This window comes from Megalops cyprinoides, chromosome 2 (genome assembly GCF_013368585.1).
Source record: "Megalops cyprinoides isolate fMegCyp1 chromosome 2, fMegCyp1.pri, whole genome shotgun sequence".
Lineage (NCBI taxonomy): Eukaryota > Metazoa > Chordata > Actinopteri > Elopiformes > Megalopidae > Megalops > Megalops cyprinoides.
This window is the reverse complement of record NC_050584.1, coordinates 29,843,568-29,866,112: the sequence shown is the minus strand read 5'-3', so window position 1 is coordinate 29,866,112 and position 22,545 is coordinate 29,843,568. Positions and strand designations below refer to the sequence as shown.

Below are 22,545 nucleotides of genomic sequence, written 5' to 3'. Positions count from 1 at the left end.
ATCTAATGATAAAATATGCATAATAAGAGATTTCCAAACAGTTTAAAGGGGTCGGTCATTTTTGACCAGGAACACAAAAGCAGGTAACATGAAATGAGCACAACACAAGGGTTAAGAGTGAGTGTGTGTGTGTGTGTGTGTGTGTGTGTGTGTGTGTGTGTGTGTGTGTGTGTTTGTGTGTGCGTGCGTGTGTTTGTGTGTGCACATATGTGTGTATATGTGTCTACATTATAATATGTATGAGTGTATTAATTTTGCTGGGATACATTTCAAATGACTACCACATGGTCCAACAGCCAGCCCAATATTCCACAAACCAGGAATCATCTATCCAACATATCAAATTCAAAGCAACAGACTGATGCAAACTTCAAGGTTTACTGGCCTGAAATGTAGAAGAATGTTTAATTCTGTCTTCTCCCTTGTTTTTTTTTTCTTTTCCCTTAAGAGGGTTTTCTCCATCACCTTGATTACAAGTTATGTTCTCTGCCTCATCCCAGACAAATGTTCAAGAGAACTTATTGCAAACATTATCCTAATCATGTGCTACACTACTTTATTATTGTGAAAAACGAATTAAATATGCCTTTATTTATGCACTTAAGTGTAATGTTTTCATTTAATTCATACTTCTTCCTTCCCCTATTTCTGTCCTCTTGTCATTACATCCCAGACCACAGTCAGCACTGAATTCTCTCTGATATCTTTATATGAGACTGCTATATCAACCCCATCATTTCCACTCCACTCAGCCTCCCAGTAACATCATCGAGACAGACCCTCTCTGCACAGCACTTGGGCCACTGGTCAAATTTCTGTGGATGATCAGGATATGGCTGGATCTTTCCCACATGTGTCATCACTCTGTTCCCCTCAGACAGACGTGATGTGTTGAGGTCCAGTGTGAGCTGAGTTAAGGCAAGCAGTAGCAGAAGTGTAGGTAACAAATTTAGTTAGTTAGGTAACATCATTGGTAATAAGGATCACGCTAGATTTCACTAGCTTGTTGGCCATCTACTTTAGAGGCCGTTGCCACTTTGTCAATATGGGGTGAGCCAGACATTTTTATCTTTTGTGAAAGGAGTTTATAACAGGTAAAAACACATTTGAACATTAAAACAAAAACATTTTTGGACAATGCATTTGCATCAGACCTGTTGGGCAAAGAGGCCAGTAATGTTACTTCCCACTGTGGCACAGAGCCCGCTACCTCAAAACTACAATCACAAAGTCAAGCCGTGAAGGGAGACAGAGCCATCTACAGCTGGATTCCTTCATCTTGCCACCAATAAAGCTCTCCCTCCACAGTGCAGTTGCCCATCATACAGCAGTGTTCATAAAGTACCAATGAATTTGAATTAGAGAGACCAGAGAGAATGCAGACTGTTTATGCATTGGTTTGTTTATCAAATAATTTTAGAACATTCCTGATATTTAAATGTTTACTGAATATAATTTATTTTCAATTTATTTTCAAGACTGTACATTACTGGTATGCAGCAGACACTTTATCCAGATCACCTTAAATAGGTTACAGTTTTGACATGTTATCTATTTAAACAGCTGGACATTTACTGAGGCAATTCTGGATGAAATACCTTCACTGAGGGTACAACAGCAGTGTCTCCATGCATAATTGAACCAGCAACCTTCTGGTTATAAACACTGTTCCCAACCACTATGCTACGCAGCCTACATGGAACTACTAGGAAGTATGCAAAATTACATGAAACTCTGAGAAATGTCTGCTCTAAAATCCTCTGTGTGTAAAAGCTGCTCCAGCTCAGCGTCTCTCCTCCTCAGCTCAGCAATCTCCTGCTCCAGTTGCTCCAGGAGTCCTTCAGCCTGACTCACTGCAGCCTTCTCCTGATCTCTGATCAGCTCTTTCACCTCAGAGCGCCTTCTCTGAATGGAGCGGATCAGCTCAGTAAAGACCCTCTCACTGTCCTCCGCTGCTGCCTGTGCAGAGCGCTGTTAGGAGACACAGAGACTCTCCAATCCTCATACTGAGATATTTGGGCTGATTTGAGATCATAATGGGTCCTAGCGAGGAGAGACTGAGGTTGAGAAGTTTTACACCAGCAGCATTTTCACAAGCGTCTTCATTCTGTTGTTAGAGTAGTAAAATTCACTGAAGACTCCATTAATTTGGAAAGACAGTAAATTTATTCAGAATGTTAAATTTTACAAACTTATGAAATCCCCTGTGAAAACCCTGTTTCACACAAGTTAAAATAGAAAAGTGAAATGCTTATGGTTACACAACTGCACAGTTAGGGAACAGTATATTTATTGTTTCACAAACAGGAGATCAATATATGTTGATTACACAGATGCACAGTTGGAGAACAATGTAAATAATTGTCACAGAAAGAAATTAATATTAAATGGATTAAGAAATAAGACTGATTTAAGAAGTGAGAAATGAAATATTACATCTTGAAATAACTCTTCTTTTTGTCAATCAATGCAACTGCAACATTCTTCAGTCTGCAGACCTAAAACTGCATAACTATATAGCTTCATATATACCCACCCCACCCACAGGTTGCTTCTAAGGCATTCCAGCCACTTGGCTGAGCTGAAATGGATTGTGACAACAGAAAAAAACAATGGAGTTGATCTGCCTAATAAAAAATCTAGATCTGCATTAACCTTGTTCAGGACGTCTGTCTATGTGTTTAGACTGGAAAAGGAACTCTGGGATATAAACCTCAACAGTGTGATGCTGTAGTGAAAACCCAGGATAGAGTGGCTGGGTGAATGTGGTCTGGACTCTGTGGAGGAGGGTCATTGTGTCTGAGACACTGTAGAAGGACAGAGTTCCTGCTCTGTGATCTAGGCACACTCCTATTCTGGAGGAGGGGAGGGTGGAGATTTTAATGCTCTTGTTATTGTGCCAGAAAGAGTAACTGGAAGGAGAGCAGTGCAAACTCCAGGACTTGTCATTTTGTCCCAGAACACAGTCAGTACAACATCCAGGCAGACCTTTTCTGCACAGCACTTGGGGCACACTGCTTAATCTCTGTGGGTGATCAGAGAGAAATGAGAGGATGAAAAGCATATGGTGGCTTACAGAGTAAGAACTCCTCTCTGGTTCTGGATCTTTGGCACATTTAAGTCTTCTCGGTCTCTGGAATAGGAGACACGGGGGTGGGGGGGGGGGGGGGGGGGGGGGTAACTGTAACTGAGGTGTTTAAAATGGCATGAATAAAGTGGTCCAGAGGCCACTTCAAGATGAGCATTAGAATGGGAATGACCTGGGTTGGCACTGTGCTGATTCCAGTTTGAACATGAGAACATAAGAAATGTAACTACAGGAACCAAACTACAAACTAGGCTCATAATTCTGCCTATCGTACAGAAAGTGTGTAGCATATTGTTAAACCTGGTCTTAGACCCTCCAAAGGTCTTTGCATTCACTAAGCTATTCCATCTATTGACAGCTCTCTGAGTGAAAAAAATTACTTGTGTTGGTGTCAAATTTACTTTTGACTAATTTCCATCTGTGTCCTCACATTCAGATGACAGAACTCAGCTTAAACATAAATGCGATTCATGAACAAATTAGTAAATTTATGCCTGTAATTGTATGTAATTTGAAATTATGAAAATCCAGTCTGAGTATTGGATTTATTAGAATTATAGATTATAAATATAATCATGCTAAGGTCCCAGCTTTATCTCTTTGAGTTTTTGTCTCTCATGGTTCATTTCTAGTATTTTTTATTTATCTCTTTACCTTTGACTTAATCCTTTTTGTCACCTTAATGGCATCATTTACGTGAGTCATGAGTAGCACAATAGTTGATCCTTCCAAGCATGGCACAAAGTGTTTATAAAGTAGACTGTGACGAGAACCGTAATAGTCCATTTTTCTATCATGCTCAATAATGTGATACTGTAGTGAAAACCCAGGATAGAGGGGCTGTGTGAATGTGGTCTGGACTCTGTGGAGGAGGGTCATTGTGTCAGAGACACTGTAGAAGGACAGAGTTCCTGCCCTGTGATCTAGGTACACTCCTATTTTGGAAGAGGAGGGGACAGGGATTTTAGTGCTCTTGTTATTGTGCCAGAAAGAGTAACTGGAAGGAGAGCAGCGCAAACTCCAGGACTTGTCATTCTGTCCCAAAACAGAGTCAGTATTCTTTCTGCTGATCTCTTTATATGAGACTGCTATATCAACCCCATCAGCTCCTTCCCACTCAGCCTCCCAGTAACAGCATCCAGACAGACCCTCTCTGCACAGCACTTGGGGCACACTGGTAAATCTCTCTGGATGATCAAGATATCTTTGGTCATTCCCTGCAGTGACTTTATGGTTCCCAAGGAGAGAGAGTCTTGTATTTGCAGTGTTGGAGTCCAGGGTGAGCTGACAGGAATCTGATGAGAGAACATTTTTATGTTATGTAATAATGTCTCTTGTCGCTTTTACTATACATTTGTTTTGCATACATTTGTGTATTTATTTGAACTGCATCGTTTTTTGTTGTAAAATTGTGTGTGCGTGTGAGAGAGAGTGAGGGAGAGAGACAGACAGACTGGGAGAAATGAAGACAGAAAGAGAGATGTATGTGTGTGTATGAGAGAGAAAGAGAGAGAGAAATGAGAGGATGGAAAGCACATGGTGGCTTACAGAGTAAGAACTCCTCTCTGGTTCTGGGCTCTGGTGGCAGCACAACATGGACCTCTGAGACTGTGGGGACAAAGAGACAGCAATGTGCTTCACCTGTTTATAATTAACATGTTGGGGCGGTAGGTTGGTCATCTGCCAAATTACAGGTTAGGAAATATTCATACCCATACAGCAGTGAGGTTTAAGCCCATTTTGAAACCATTAAAACTGCTGAATTCTATGCCCTGTCCCCTCATTTAAACAGTCAGAAACCAGATTTACTGACAGAGAACAAAGAAAACAGAGGGGTATTTAAACACAAACTAATAATGAATTAACAGGGAACAGGTAAGCAGGACAGGCTTCAGGTGGTGGGTGTGGCAGAAGGGCAGATCGGCAGGACAGGAAGTGGGACGATGGAGCACCTGGGGCTGTAAACAAAAACAAAAGCACATGCACGCAAAAACAAAAACAGACACACCCACACTGACAGACAGGAAGACAGAAACACAACACAAGCAAGACATCTCAAGCTGACAACATTGGCCTTTCCACTTTTTGTTCACTACCTGTATGTGTGTGTGTGTACTGTACATAAAATCATATACTGTTTATTTCCAACAACCTTTTTTAGATGTCTTTTTCAGCTCTTCTTTGAAAAGTCCTTCCAGCTTCACTCTCAGTTCTGAGACAGATGCCTTCACAAACTCAAAAGAGGACTGTGGATCCACAGTGATGCTGGGGAGGTCTCCAGGTGGCACAGAGAGAGGGGCACAAAATGGCTGACAACTCTAAAGAAAGATTACAGAAAGGGTCCTGAAGTCATATACCAATCACAGGTCTTAGAGCTTTTCTCCATTTTGTTTACTGTTCTGTCTTCATGTCTTCATGTCTCCCTGTCTATCTGTCAATCAGTTCCTCTGTCTCAGTTTTCCAATGTCATAGGGAGAAACCCCAACACCACTCCACTCAGCCTCCCAGTAACAGCATCCAGACAGACCCTCTCTGCACAGTACTTGGGCACACTGGTAAATCTCTCTGGGTGATCAGAATGGTGTTGCTCTTCCCCTGCAGTGACTTGTTGGTTCCCAAGGAGAGAGAGTCTTGTATTCGCAGTGTTGGGGTATAGGGTGAGCTGACAAGAATCTGATCAAAGAAAACATGGTTAAATTATGTGATCCATAACAATATCTCTTGATTTTTATTGCATTATCTTTTGTTGTAATAAAATGTGTGTGTGTGTGTGTGTGTGTGTGTGTGTGTGTGTGTGTGTGTGTGTGTGTGTGTGTGTGAGAGAGAAAGAGAGAGAGAAATGAGAGGGTGGAAAAGCACATGGTGGCTTACAGAGTAAGAACTCCTCTCTGGTTCTGGGCTCTGGTGGCAGCACAACACGGACCTCTGAGACTGTGGGGAGAAAGAGACAAGGATGTGCTTTACCTGTTTATAATTAACATGTTGGGGCGGTAGGTCGGTCATCCGCCAAATTACAGGTTAGGAAATCCTTGTACTCATACAGCAGGGAGGTTTGGGCCCGTTTTGAAACCAGTCACACAATGCAATGGGTTGCTTTACAGTTTTCACATTACTGCTGCTTCCCAAACCAGATATCAGTTGCTTGATCTGTCGCAATACAGGGATATAGGTCATCAGCTCAGGCCCCTCCCTGACAGTAAGTAAGGTGTTTGGCAGGGCAGAGTCTATGTTGCTGGGAAGAAGCTGATGAGGGGACTCAGATTCTATAAGTTGGCTGGCATGCTCCCAACTGAGAGGTCTTGGTGAATAAGTTAAGGATCTCTGCTTCTGCCCTGATAGTTATTCTGCCCGAGCTAATAAGTGGCGCAGATTCTTGCCCATGTTGCACACTCTGTGATTTTTATATTGCTCTTAAAAAAACTGCAGTTGCTGTGCTCTAACCATATGTATGCACTTGTCCATTCCCATCCAATCACCTCTATGGACATTGGCCCAACAGAGGGTTATTTTCTTTGAGACATCTGCTTAACAAGAGACCTGATGCCTGAACGTCCTGAAAACCATCTCAACAACAAATAAGAGATGCTCCTGTAGCCCACTGCTGACCATCTCCCAAACCTCTAGACTGCTAATCAATTTAGCACACATAACTACAGCCATGCGTCGCTTAACTTCCACGATACGTTCCGTGAAATAGGACGTTATGTGATTCAGATGTTGTGCGAACACCATACTGTATACAGTATATGGTATACTATGTACTGTACCATTATACGCCTGGCAGTGCAATTGCTTTATTTCCTTGAGACATGAGATACACGTGTTGCGTGCGGGAAGCCTTGCCTTCACCACATCCAGTTATGTCCGCTACGTCCTGTTCTGCAATCAGGATTTTTAAACTTTATTATAACTTTATGGGACATTGCTGGGGGTCAGGGAATTATTTTGTTCAGTGTTTTTGGCTGTAAATGTTCTGTGCTGCACTTTGTGGCGGCCTTGGTTGTACAATGCGCTATATTAAATAAATTTTGTTCTTGTGAGCGTATTGGATGATTGTGTTCATCTTGTATCAGGGACCCATGTGAGAGAAGCGGTTCTAATAGCGAGACAAGTTTGGTACAGAGCTGGCTATTCCAAAAAGGGGGCAGAGCATAAGGGAAGAGCATCCACTACCTGTATGTGTGTACTGTATATAAAACCATATACTGTGTATTTCCACCAACCTTTTTTAGATATTTTTCCAAGCTTTTCTTTGAAAAGTGCTTCCAGTTTCACTCTCAGTTCTGAGACAGATGCTTTCACAAATTCTAAAGAGGACTGTGGATCCACAGTGATGCTGGGGAGGTCTCCAGGTGACACAGAGAGAGGGGCACAAAATGGCTGACAGCTCTAAAGAAAGAGATTACAGAGAGGGTAATATATCAGTCACCGTTCTTAGAGTTCATTTTGTTTACTGTTCTGTCTTCATGTCTTCATGTCTCCCTGTCTATCTGTCAATCAGTTCCTCTGTCTCAGTCTTCCAATGTCATAGGGAGAAGTCAGGAGCAGCTTTGTGTGAGATACACCAGCCTAGAGAACCAAACAATCAAAACTGATTCCTGTGGAGATGTCAGTAGTAGGTAGTTGTACATGTGTAACACACTACACCATTTATATCAGTGTACATACTACAGACTGGCAGACACCCAGTGGTGTTACCTGGAGGAAATGGATGTGATCCTCTGTGTGTGAAAGCTGCTCCAGCTCAGTATCTCTCCTCCTCAGCTCAGCAATCTCCTGCTCCAGTTGCTTCAGGAGTCCTTCAGCCTGACTCACTGTAGCCTTTTCCTGATCTCTGATCAGCTCTTTCACCTCAGAGCGCCTTCTCTGAATGGAGCGGATCAGCTCAGTAAAGATCCTCTCACTGTCCTCCACTGCTGCCTGTGCAGAGCGCTGTTAGGAGACACAGAGAGAAGAGGGCTGTACATTTTAACTAGGCCTTTCACTCAGCTCTTACTGGAACCTCAGACAGCCTGGGGGTCAGGGAATTATTTTGGGTGGGATTGAGCCCCACAAGGGCTGGAAAGTGGCTCAACACTGGGCCCCTCACTGTCTGACTGGAGGAGAGCCCTGACTGAGCCCTGAAATGGCACTTCCAGCAGCCAGCTGTTGTCTTCTCCTCTGGTCAGTACCCACCGTGAGCGACTCCACAGCCTGTCTCAGATCCTGCAGCTCCTTCTCTCTCTCCTGGATTCTCTGCTGGAATTTCCTCCGTGTCTCTCCCAGCTGCTTCTGCAAAGAAATTGATTCCTCTACTTAAACTATATTGCACTGTTTTCACATCTTTCAAATAATACTGCCTCATTAACACTGAAACACAACAGTTAACAACTAACATTTATGACATATTGCCAGTCAGTGTGTAGAACTCTACTGGTCTTACAGTTAAAGCTTCTAAACTGTATGAGTGAACCAGCTGCTCCAGCTGTGTTGATTCCCATTCAGGGAGTGAATAGGGATGAGGGGTGTGACCAGAGCTGCCACAGAGAGCTGGCCTGTGTTCACTTCCTGTTCTTACTGCTGTATCACTCTGAACTTCAGACCTGAAATTCGTGTCCTTGTTCAGCTCACTATTTACATAAACACAAATATATTGACAGACATTTGATAAGCAGTTTGATAAATAATTAACAGTTAAGTGTAGTTACAGGGATGTTTTTTGTTTGTTTCATTTCAAAACCTCTTGTAATTCAGATTTGAAATACAGGTCCTCTCTCATTACAACCAGTATTAGGGCTGCCAATAAAGAGCTCCAGTCCTTACCTGTTTCTCAGTCCTTTCTGCTGTAGCTGAGACTGTATTGTGGCCTCTGTGTTTATCCATTGTACACAGATAACAGATACACTGCTGAGCAGTACGACAGTAAACCTCCATCACTTTGTCATGATGAGAGCAAATCATCTCCTCTAGTTGTCTGCTGGCTTTGATCAATTTGTGCTTCTTAAAAGCAGGAATTTCATAGTGAAGCTGAATGTGAGTTTTGCAGTAAGAGGCCAGACACACCAGGCAGCACTTGACGGCTTTGCATTTTCTCCCAGTGCAGACATCACACGCCACGTCTCCAGGTCCAGCGTAACAGTGACCAGGAGGAGCAGCTTGGAGTCTTGTTTTCTTCAGTTTCTCCACCACTTCAGCCAGCATGGTGTTTCTACCCAGGCCTTGGGGTGAAGATCTGTCTGCACTGGGGACAGCTGTAGACACCAGTGTGATCATCCTGATCCCAGCAGCCCTTAATACAGCCCATACAGTAACTATGTCCGCAAGGAATAGTCACCGGATCCTTCAGTAGATCCAAACAGATCAAACAGCCGAACTGGTCCTGGCACACCGAGATACTTGCCTCCGCCATTTTCCTGCCACACGCTGACAGACTGAGTTTAGTTTCATTTCACTGAAACTGTGTGTGTGTGTGTGAGAGAAAGAGAGAGTGACAGATAGGGAGACTTCCTGGTTCTTCCCACAGCTGCAGAAGGTGTGGCTTATGAGGCTGTGAGGAGCAGGCTAGGAGACGCAGGCTGAACAGAGAGCAGATAAGAAGGTGCATCCTCTCTTTGGCCTCCATCATGTTTTTACCCTGTGCCATACAATGTGCACACATCTCCTGATTCTGTTTTACTGAAACACAGGTATTCCTTTTCCTATTTATACATGCCTCTGTTTGTAAAAAACATTGTTGATACCTGCATGACAACAACAGATCACTCTTGAAATGAAGACCCTGTTCAATGAATCAGCTTTATTTGGAGCGGATATAGCGTGCTTTACAGAAGACAATCTCCACAAGCAGCACCTTCTATCCTCCAAAGAGCTCCCACTTCACTGTGGTGTACTGTATGCATTGCAGTGTGAAGAATTAGCCATGCACACATGAAGGAATGGGTTCTTCTTTCTTCAGCACTACTCCACAGGGGCAGAGGAGGTCAGGCTGAAATGAACATAATGCACGTTTAGTGATTCTACAACATGTTGCTGAACAGGCTTGGCAAGGAATGGTAGCTTGGAAAGTGCCTGTAGTAATTTAAGGCATTCAGATCAAGTTTCTTAAGACAGGGCTGAAACTGAGCATGTTTTCCTGCTCCCTTTCTCCCAGTAAATCAGAGTTTCAGATCAGTTTTCCATACAGGCTTTAATGATGAGGCAGAACTAGCAATACTCACATTGACACTCATTTGAGTCATGTTTTGGTTTAGTTGATTCATTGTTCAACAACACTATACATTCAATATTTTTTATTCTATATCTGAATGATTCCATTAAGGACATCTATCAATTTTAATAGGGAACAGATAAACATAAACATGCATTTATTCTGTCCCTCTCTTTTTTTGTGTCAACTGCACAGAAGAATCAAAACGTCCTAGAGGTATATGATTCCTATAAAAACAACTACTGCAACAGTAATTAATTAATACACAAGATCTACAAAAAGCATGGATCATTTACAAGGTTTTCAGATTTTGAACAGATCTGTCCAGATTTTGGCAGTTTACTCAGCACCTGATAATATATAAAATTTAAATTAAAGTGTAGTTTATATTTATATTCATAATCATATTTGACCTTTTAGTGATGGCAGCACAGAATTCAGTGGGGAGGGAAAGTATTTCAGTATTCTCTTTATATCTCTCTGTGACATCACCGCCATTACACCAGGGGTTGCCTCACGACTGTGAGAGTGAAAGAAGCTAACTGCCTTCCCTGTCCATACAGAAACAAATCCCTGAACATGCACTTGGTCAAAGATCTTCACTGTAAGCAGTAAACAGTGGCTAAAAAACTTTGGAAATAAACCCTGCCTGTTTTTCAAGAAAGCTTAAACAAAAAATAAAATATCGCTCTGTGAAGCCAATCTATGACAGCAAGTAATTCCACAATGAGGTTGCATAAAAACAAAAACTTATGTGGTGAAAGCCTTAGAAATTATTCACATACATTTGGATGGAGCCTCTTTTTGACAATGCAATGGTAGTGACCATTGAGGGCGTTAACATTCAGTGATTCTGTGGTCAACAGTTGTCGAATGGCAGCATGCCCCCATGTGACTTTGTCCTCCACTCATGGTCATTTTGTGATTTATAGTTTTCTATTGGGTGATGTTGTTCTTGCTCAAAGCGAAGGGGGGGAGGTTACCTGACCTGCAAGTCGAATTAATGAGTCTTCTAGGATGGTGAACCAGTACATACGGTAAAAATTAAATCACTTGTCAAAGTTATTAGAGACTGTAGCTCTAAAAACAAGTGTCTTTGTCATAGGTGATAACATTATCGAACACACCCATTGTAGTAAGGTGAGGGACCTTACTGCAATGTGTGTGGCCGTGGTGGCGGTACCTGAAAGAGATTGAAATGACACTGTTGCTGAAGACAGATGCTTGGATTAGGTGAAAGCGATTTTTAATGTGAATTGTGGACACTTCCCCTTCGCATCATACATGTTAAGTTACACGTCATATGTGTAGGGTAAAGGTCACTTCTTAGACTCATTGCCTTACAACGACCTTGGCTCAGTCATGCCTGTATATTACATATAATTGATCACAGTATTTAGTATTCATACCCTGTTGATGTATTCTGCCAGACTTCCATTATAATTTGGGAGGGTCAAAGAGGAGTCTAATCGTCTCATTTTTTTCTAAATTGTTGCATTCATTTCAGCTAAGTACTTCTAAATACTGTGTTAATAAAGGTATACAGCAAAGCCTGCTTGTGCAGTGAAGTGACTTCTTGATTAATTTGTTAAATCCATGTGCTCTGTTTTATATAATGATTCTTTGCCAGAAATCTATTAGCCATGTCTGATGCCTTGCTCGTCCACCCAGATATTCTCCCCATATTCCTGGAACTTGATATTGTGATTCGCGGTCATAATAAAGGACCTGTTGTTGGGGATGTAGAAATTCAGGCAAATCGTCTTCTCCCAGTCATCACTACAGGTGCTATTCTCTACAAAAATGCTGACGTAAAGTGTCCCCTCTCCCGCAAACTTGCAGAAGTCGGTGACCAGGATGCGTATGTAGCGGATGCGGGAATCGCATTTGAAAACCATCTTTATTGAAGGTGATATCTTTCTGCCCACTTCTTTAGATGAAGAGGCCTCCTCTTCGACCCCGATTTACTGCACCACCTCCCCCGGACGCATCTTGTCCACGCTGTAGTACACGCGGATGGGCTTCCTCTTGTATTTGTACAATTTAGACAATAAAAAATGAAACCGCACCATTAAAATAACATGACGCAATATTTCAGTGAGTGCATGAGCTTATTGCACTTATCACAGACACACCCCTCCCCTCCATCCCTGCAGCACCTTGTATGTCAGCTGCCAGTCGTGCTCTTTGCTGCTGCACTTATTCCTTATTACTTCTACCCTGCAATGCCACCCCAGCAGCAGCAAGTCCCGCACGAATGACATAGTTACACCTGGTTTATGGGAAGTAGGTTTACAAACCTTATGTAAAATCGAACAGTTTGTTTTACAAAATAACATCTCTTTTTTTTTTTGGGGGGGGGGGGGGGGGGGGGGCAGCCGTGTACAATCTGACTGACTAACATTACCATTCTCACTGTTTTGCAAACTGTCCTGCAGATAAGTGGTGGAGAATTCAGTGAAAGATTTGCTCCCGATTCTCTCAAGTTGTTTGATCTTCTCGGGTCCTAAAACGTGCAGGTAACTGCATTTGGCAGTTTTCTGTGAGGGAGAGCCTATATTGGTAGAATGTTTCAGGGAGGAATCCAGCACCCGGGTGTGAGAGAGGGAGTGTGTAGATTTGCCTGGTTTGAGATGGGCAACTGTATGGGTTAGAGGTTCTTATATATTGCAGTGTATATGAGAAATGGATGCAGTGTAGAAAGGAAATGAGAACAGATTTTTCCCTTTGTTTCACAAGAATGAAAAGATTTTTTTATTGAGCACCTCACATTTATTTCTCAGTTACATTTTATCATGCATGTGCAAAATGCAAAATAAAGATCAAGTACAAAGGTGTTTGCAAATTAAGCTAGATATTGGCTTAGATTGTAGATGCGATTTTTTTCCCCCCAGAGGTTTCTGTTAGCCATGTCTGACGCCATGCTCGTCCACCCAGATACTCGCCCCGTATTTCTGGAACCTGATGTTGTGGTTCTCGGTCACGATGAAGGACCTGTCGCTGGGGACGTGGAAATTCAGGCAGATCGTCTTCTCCCATTCGTCGCTGCAGCTACAGCTCTCCACAAAAACACTTGCGTAAATTGTCCCCTCTCCCGCAAACTTGCAGAAGTCGGAGACCGGGATGCGTATGTAGCGGATGAGGGAATCGCGTTTGAAAACCATCTTTGTTGACGACGATATCTTTCCGCTCACTTCTTTAGACGAAGAGGCCCCCAGTTCGGCCCCGATTTCCTGCACCATCTCCTCCAGACGCATCTTGTCCACGCTGTAGTACACGCGGATGGGCTTCCCCGTGGCGTTGGCCACGTGGGTGTTGGAGCGGGAGACTTCACTTCCCATGACAGATTTGGGGTAACAAAATCTGCGGACAAAAAACAAAGAATGTGCAAGGACAGGCCGGCGCTGCTGGAATGACAGCAGACATGCCTAGACTAAGTTCACATTCCACATTTCACATCGGGGGGAGGTGGGGTCCATAGAAACATTAACAATTACACTGCCGTGTTCTGAGCAAATCGATAGAATAAAGCACCCCCACAACCACTGGGGTGGTAGTGAAGCATAGTGATAATGAGCAGGACTCTAAATAGATAATGTGTAAAACTGCAACGTCTAATTCTCTCTGGATAAGAGTGTCTGCTGACAGTAATGTAAATCAATGAAACAATATGGAAATGAAACGCAGTGGGATAGATTGAGAAATGTGCTCTTAAAGTACCCTGAGGAGAATATTAATGGCTTTTATACATGTTGCGCATGCTGGTGTAGACAGTTTGGGATGTTCAGACTTTGTCAGCATTCGAGATACATGCCAAGAGCAGAGAGGCGGGTTTGAAACCATATTTAGGTGCTGTGTGCATGCATTCCTGCTTTGGCAAGGTGGGGATAGAGCTGAACATAAGCTAGCTAACTAAATTAACCTCAGAATTTGATTATCAGTCGTTTTTTCAGACAGATCAAAAAAATGCACTGCAGAGGGAAAAGATGAAGCATCTGAAACTGAGAAAATACATCAAAGGCAAAAGCAGTATCAATCAGAGGTGGACACCCCGGCTTCAGAAAGTAAAAGTCCTACCATGTATTTGTTCCAGACATTCAGTAAACAGAGTGATTTCACTAATTAGCTCCTCTGCCTGGCTGAAGAGTTGTGCTGATTAATTCAGCTGGTGTAGTGCATGGGTGGAACAAACACGTGGCAGGACTTTTACTTTCTAAGCTAGTCAATATTGTCATCTCGATAGCTAACGTTAGCTAACGTGTGATCAAAATGCTCAAGTCTATAGCCCTCTATTAGGCTACATATTATTAGCAGTACTATTACAATTACCCTCGTTTTGTATCAACCTGAATCAATGTCGTATGAACTTGCCATATTGTCATGTAAGATCAAATGCTCAAGTCTAAATGAAATATAAATTGCAGTTACACTTGAGGCATAAAGACTTTGGCTGGTGAAAATGATGGTCTGCGACTAATGTTAACTTTCGAAATCAACTAGCCACAGTGACTGGTAGCTAAATGTTAATGTCAAACCCTGATTACAATGTTATTCTCCACATGCACTTTCCAGAAGGCTTTATTAAAAGTGACTAATGGGTTAGGATAAGCCATTTCGTCCCTGCAAACATGCAGATCAACCAGTTCAGTTCAGTTTATTTATATAGCGCTTTTTACAACGAGTTGTCACAAAGCAGCTTTACATCGGTATTCCAAGCCTGATACTCTCTCAGAGCAAGCCGAAGGCGGCAGTGCCAAGGAAAAACTCCCTGATAGGGATGGGATATCAGGGGGGGGGGGGGGGGGGGGGGGGGGTACCAAAATATCGATATTTCGATCCTGATGGTTCAGTTTTAAGGATCGATGCTCATATTCAAAAATCGATAACAGGCAATGATTTAAACGTCTGATTTCATAGATTTAATTTCACAGTATTTTTGCTTATTTTTTGAATGGTTAGTTTGGATAGGAACTGCTTTTCCTTCCGCTTTCTCACTCAGCTCCCAACAACGGCTGTAATAAGGCACACACAGGAACAGACTCAGTCCCTCAGCCCCAGTGCCGGCTGCAGAATGGCAGAACGTAAGCGGAGCCTCGCGTGGAGTTATTTTGATATGGTAAATAGTAATGATTCGAAATGTGGCTGTGAGACCTAGGCAACTACCTGAGTCTCCAGGATGACACTAAGTGGCCACACCAGCTCAGCAGTAATCAAACAGGTCTCAGGATTCCCAGGGAAAGATTTTTAGTTATTACTTAAGGCCAAAAATGGTAACCACCAATGTTCCTCATAGAGGGAGTGCAGACACAAAAACCAAAACAAAATTCCAACAGAAGAACAAAAAACAAGTTAATAATAACAAACAAAATTAACTCAAATTAACCAGCTGCAGCATGCCTACCTGCACAGACACCAGCTCACTCTCCATTCTGTCTGTCATGCTGACTATATATAGACTCGAACACCCCCTGAACAGGGGAGTCCCAGGGAGTCTACATTCAGAAACTTGATGAATTATATTTGAATAACAGTTTAACAAAACAAAAAAGGCAACATTATATTCAAAATGACAACCACTACAAAATAACAATAAAACAAACATTACATATACTAATAAAACAAACTACCAATATCCCTTCCTCCCCCCTCCACTCCTACGATGAACCTTCCTTAAAGTTCGCGCGAAATCTACGGCGAAACCTCAGAAAAGGGACGTAGTCAGGGCGCGCGCTTCCTCTGACCACCTCCTTCCCCGAGCAGCTGCCTTCCTCCACACACCGAGACCGCGCATACGGGAGAGAGAGAGAGAGATAACCATAACCTGGCTATTGAGAGAGGCAGACACAGGCAACAACCATAACCTGGCTATTGAAAGAGGCAGACACAGGCAACAACCATAACCTGGCTATTGAAAGAGGCAGACACAGGCAAACCTGGCTGCCCGCAGAAGAGAGACTATGTACCCATTGCAGCCAGGGCATGATAGAAACAGAGCTCCACTTCTTGAGTGAATGCTGCAAATTCAAAGATATCCGGAAGAAATTCTTTCCTGAATTCAAAACCATCTACCCAGACTTTGAAAAGTTTGAGGACAGTAAGGTTCTAAGAATATTACTAGGCGAGGAACAAGATAGTGCCAGAGTCGCAGCTAGGTATGTGGATGCCTGCCACAGAGAAAGAGAGTCACTCCATCGGTAAAACACTTCACATACACACACACACTCACAATTCTGTATTTGTTGTTTGTTTTAATGTATGTAGAAATGCTTTGGCAATACAAATGGAGTTTTTGTCATGCCAATAAAGCTCATTTGAATTTGAATTTGAGAGAGAGAGAGAGCGGGAGAACACGAACAACCAATGTACACGGTACCTACTTAAACTACAAAACTAAACAAAACGTAACAAGTACTATAACTAAATATAACGATAACTGGAGGACTGTTGTGTAATGGACTGAAAACTAAACCCGGAAATCATTCGGAACCACATTACATGGTCCCGAACTACTGTGCTGTAGGAAACCGGCTAGCAACTAGTGAGGCACCCATCGCACGCCTGAGCACACTCGCTATGCGTAGCGATCTCCCTGCGTTTATTTTAGGAACGAAGGGACAGTGGAAGAGCATCAGTTAGCTTCTCCACAGTGGCATATGTGACAAATCGGTCAGATATTGTGGCAATACCACAAATCTCATGAAACGTTTAAATTGCCACCCAAAAGAACAAGACCAGCTACAGGAGAAACGACTAGAGGTGGAGAAAATGCAGGCAGATACCCCCACTTCATTGAGGCAAAGTTCTTTAGCAGAGGCTTTTCAGAAAGGCAGGAATTATCCAGGTAACCGATGATAATAGAATTGTTAACCATGTAAAATGTAAGCAGGATATTGATGTGCAGGATATTTATTGTATGAAACCCTAGTCATGGTATTGGTGTAGATTATTTTAGGCCTACATATAAGCCCAAGTTTTGCAGTCAGTAGGCTGTAATTGTTCAGCTCTTGGAAAAATGCAGTAGCATTGCATCATTTTTCCACCACAGCACGAAAGCCACTCAGAAACTCACAGACATACAGAAGCAGCTGAACGTGGCAGAGCATAAACTGGTTCAGTCAGTAGAAAAAGGTGGAATTCTGCATTCTATATGTTGGACAGACTTCAGGAGCAGAGGGAAGCAGCCATCGCTGCACTTTGTGAACTTGGAAAGAATGCCCTCTGCTTAAGCACTGAAGAGCTGGACCTGATCCAGGCAACCATTGAGGCCCTGAGACCGTTCGAAGAGGCAACACGAGAAACTTTTGCAGCAAAATATGTGTCCATGTCGAAGGTGATCCCTCTTGTTTCTCTACTTTTGAGAGCAGCTGCAGAAACCGACTGAAGGGGAAAAATGTAAACATGCTGCTGTCTCTAAACAAAAACCTAAAAATGTAGAAAAATGAATCAGAAGACCTGGATGTTTTTCAGATGTAAAGGAAGTCCTTGTTTTATTCTAAATTTTTGTTTGAACCTATGTGAAGAATTTCACTGCTTGTGAAAATGGCAATCCTCTCGCCTGGTTCTCATTCATTCTTTCCCTCTTTTTTGTCTTTATCTTTTTCTGTCTCTTCTCTTCTCACTTTCTCTATCTCACTGTTGGTCTCTCTCTCTCTCTTTCTTTCTTATAGTCTTCCTACAAGACGCATATGGAGGACAGCCAGTCACAACCAATGAGGGAAGTGGTGGCTGTTGAAGGCAGATGCGAGTGTTTGCGACTTTGGAAGTAGTGATGTTAAATCTGCCTATAAAATAACTCAAATCTGACTCCATTTTATGCCAACCTATGTTTTAGTTCCCCGATTCCCAATTCTACTTAGCATCCCAGGAATTCTTCGTTCGCTTTGGCTTGTAGGTGATCAGGCTACATAGTCCACAACGTAGGATACCTTACTGGCACATTTAATATAACTCGCTGCCATTTAGGCGGCCCATTTAGGGACTGCAGACTCGTCAGAATAGTGCAATACTACTACTGACTGAGCGTAAGTATCAATGGGTTTCGAGTGGTACGGCAAGAACTTACGGAAAAACCTCAAATCCTGCTGCGTGCGTCGTTAGAAATGGTCAGATGAGAAATCACAAACGAAGGGTAAGGCTAATACCTTTATTAATCAATATTGTCCCAATCAGTTAGAAGCTCCAAATATAGGTGCAAGCAGCGATACAGGGGCCAAGCATAATGAGGGCCTGTTTTGCAATAAGGCAGACATTGAAACAATTAAGTGTGCTAAACTTGGCATGACTGAGGGAATCAGAAGAAGAAAGAATTATGATTTTAGACCATGCAATTCAAAAGATATGTTAAAATATAAGTATAATACAAATTATATGCAATATATGTTTTATAGCGCCACCTAGTGGTCGAATGCCACTAAAACACTTGGGCACCCTCAGGGCATAGCTGCAAACTGAGGCACCCAATTTGGTGTCAGTACACAAAAGCACTGCTTAGATATGACCTCACTACCTGTCTGGCGTCTTCACTGTTGACTTTGTTAGCGCATTACTACCGAGTGCTTTCCATAAGCAAAAAAATCATGGATAACTTTTGTGTGGCATGCTCTCAATATGCTCTCACTCAATTTTCATGAATATCGGAGAAAATTTGTGGGAGGAGTAGTGAAAAGACTGTCCGCCATTTTGAATGTTAATGAAAACAACCAAATATGGTGGAAATGAAAATTTTACATCTCTTCATCTTGACATGACTCAAGGAATCAAAAGAAAGAATCATAATTCTAAGCTAAAGACATCTAAAGTTATGAGCAGGAATTCAATTGTTTTAGTTATAGCGCTACCTAGGGGTGATATGACACAAAACTTCTTGGACACTCTCAGGACTGTGTAGGAAGTCCATATACCAAGTTAGGTGTGAAGACACAAAAGCATTGCCGAGATATGACCTCACGTCCTGTTTGGCGTCTTCACTGTTGACTTTGTTAGCACATTACTGGCGAGTGCTTTGCTTTATTTCCTTGAGACATGAGATACATGTGTTGCGTGCGGGAAGCCTCGCCTTCACTACGTCCAGTTATGTCCGGTACGTCCTGTTCTGCAATCAGGATTTATAAACTTTATTATAACTTTATGGGACATTGCTGGGGGTCAGGGAATTATTTTGTTCAGTGTTTTTGGCTGTAAATGTTCTGTGCTGCACTTTGTGGCGGCCTTGGTTGTACAATGCGCTATATTAAATAAATTTTGTTCTTGTGAGCGTATTGGATGATTGTGTTCATCTTGTATCAGGGACCCATGTGAGAGAAGCGGTTCTAATAGCGAGACAAGTTTGGTACAGAGCTGGCTATTCCAAAAAGGGGGCAGAGCATAAGGGAAGAGCATCCACTACCTGTATGTGTGTACTGTATATAAAACCATATACTGTGTATTTCCACCAACCTTTTTTAGATATTTTTCCAAGCTTTTCTTTGAAAAGTGCTTCCAGTTTCACTCTCAGTTCTGAGACAGATGCTTTCACAAATTCTAAAGAGGACTGTGGATCCACAGTGATGCTGGGGAGGTCTCCAGGTGACACAGAGAGAGGGGCACAAAATGGCTGACAGCTCTAAAGAAAGAGATTACAGAGAGGGTAATATATCAGTCACCGTTCTTAGAGTTCATTTTGTTTACTGTTCTGTCTTCATGTCTTCATGTCTCCCTGTCTATCTGTCAATCAGTTCCTCTGTCTCAGTCTTCCAATGTCATAGGGAGAAGTCAGGAGCAGCTTTGTGTGAGATACACCGGCCTAGAGAACCAAACAATCAAAACTGATTCCTGTGGAGATGTCAGTAGTAGGTAGTTGTACATGTGTAACACACTACACCATTTATATCAGTGTACATACTACAGACTGGCAGACACCCAGTGGTGTTACCTGGAGGAAATGGATGTGATCCTCTGTGTGTGAAAGCTGCTCCAGCTCAGTATCTCTCCTCCTCAGCTCAGCAATCTCCTGCTCCAGTTGCTTCAGGAGTCCTTCAGCCTGACTCACTGTAGCCTTCTCCTGATCTTTGATCAGCTCTTTCACCTCAGAGCGCCTTCTCTCAATGGAGCGGATCAGCTCAGTAAAGATCCTCTCACTGTCCTCCACTGCTGCCTGTGCAGAGCGCTGTTAGGAGACACAGAGAGAAGAGGGCTGTACATTTTAACTAGGCCTTTCACTCAGCTCTTACTGGAACCTCAGACAGCCTGTTCTCCACAGGGTGGGATTGAGCCCCACAAGGGCTGGAAAGTGGCTCAACACTGGGCCCCTCACTGTCTGACTGGAGGAGAGCCCTGACTGAGCCCTGAAATGGCACTTCCAGCAGCCAGCTGTTGTCTTCTCCTCTGGTCAGTACCCACCGTGAGCGACTCCACAGCCTGTCTCAGATCCTGCAGCTCCTTCTCTCTCTCCTGGATTCTCTGCTGGAATTTCCTCCGTGTCTCTCCCAGCTGCTTCTGCAAAGAAATTGATTCCTCTACTTAAACTATATTGCACTGTTTTCACATCTTTCAAATAATACTGCCTCATTAACACTGAAACACAACAGTTAACAACTAACATTTATGACATATTGCCAGTCAGTGTGTAGAACTCTACTGGTCTTACAGTTAAAGCTTCTAAACTGTATGAGTGAACCAGCTGCTCCAGCTGTGTTGATTCCCATTCAGGGAGTGAATAGGGATGAGGGGTGTGACCAGAGCTGCCACAGAGAGCTGGCCTGTGTTCACTTCCTGCTCTTACTGCTGTATCACTCTGAACTTCAGACCTGAAATTCGTGTCCTTGTTCAGCTCACTATTTACATAAACACAAATATATTGACAGACATTTGATAAGCAGTTTGATAAATAATTAACAGTTAAGTGTAGTTACAGGGATGTTTTTTGTTTGTTTCATTTCAAAACCTCTTGTAATTCAGATTTGAAATACAGGTCCTCTCTCATTACAACCAGTATTAGGGCTGCCAATAAAGAGCTCCAGTCCTTACCTGTTTCTCAGTCCTTTCTGCTGTAGCTGAGACTGTATCGTGGCCTCTGTGTTCATCCATTGTACACAGATAACAGATACACTGCTGATCAGTACGACAGTAAACCTCCATCACTTTGTCATGATGAGAGCAAATCATCTCCTCTAGTTGTCTGCTGGCTTTGATCATTTTGTGCTTCTTAAACGCAGGAATTTCATAGTGAAGCTGAATGTGAGTTTTGCAGTAAGAGGCCAGACACACCAGGCAGCACTTGACGGCTTTGCATTTTCTCCCAGTGCAGACATCACACGCCATGTCTCCAGGTCCAGTGTAACAGTGACCAGGAGGAGCAGCTTGGAGTCTTGTTTTCTTCAGTTTCTCCACCACTTCAGCCAGCATGGTGTTTCTACCCAGGCCTTGGGGTGAAGATCTGTCTGCACTGGGGACAGCTGTAGACACCAGTGTGATCATCCTGATCCCAGCAGCCCTTAATACAGCCCATACAGTAACTATGTCCGCAAGGAATAGTCACCGGATCCCTCAGTAGATCCAAACAGATCAAACAGCCGAACTGGTCCTGGCACACCGAGATACTTGCCTCCGCCATTTTCCTGCCACACGCTGACAGACTGAGTTTAGTTTCATTTCACTGAAACTGTGTGTGTGTGTGTGAGAGAAAGAGAGAGTGACAGATAGGGAGACTTCCTGGTTCTTCCCACAGCTGCAGAAGGTGTGGCTTATGAGGCTGTGAGGAGCAGGCTAGGAGAAGCAGGCTGAACAGAGAGCAGATAAGAAGGTGCATCCTCTCTTTGGCCTCCATCATGTTTTTACCCTGTGCCATACAATGTGCACACATCTCCTGATTCTGTTTTACTGAAACACAGGTATTCCTTTTCCTATTTATACATGCCTCTGTTTGTAAAAAACATTGTTGATACCTGCATGACAACAACAGATCACTCTTGAAATGAAGACCCTGTTCAATGAATCAGCTTTATTTGGAGCGGATATAGCGTGCTTTACAGAAGACAATCTCCACAAGCAGCACCTTCTATCCTCCAAAGAGCTCCCACTTCACTGTGGTGTACTGTATGCATTGCAGTGTGAAGAATTAGCCATGCACACATGAAGGAATGGGTTCTTCTTTCTTCAGCACTACTCCACAGGGGCAGAGGAGGTCAGGCTGAAATGAACATAATGCACGTTTAGTGATTCTACAACATGTTGCTGAACAGGCTTGGCAAGGAATGGTAGCTTGGAAAGTGCCTGTAGTAATTTAAGGCATTCA

At 42.9% G+C, this 22,545-nt stretch overlaps 2 pseudogenes; both read right to left on the bottom strand.

Moving 5' to 3' along the window:
• Positions 1–3,177: 3,177 nt before the first annotated feature.
• Positions 3,178–9,484, bottom strand: LOC118770354 (annotated as a pseudogene).
• An 8,451-nt stretch (positions 9,485–17,935) lies between these two features.
• LOC118770909 lies at positions 17,936–21,864 on the bottom strand (annotated as a pseudogene).
• Between the last annotated feature and the right edge of the window lie 681 nt (positions 21,865–22,545).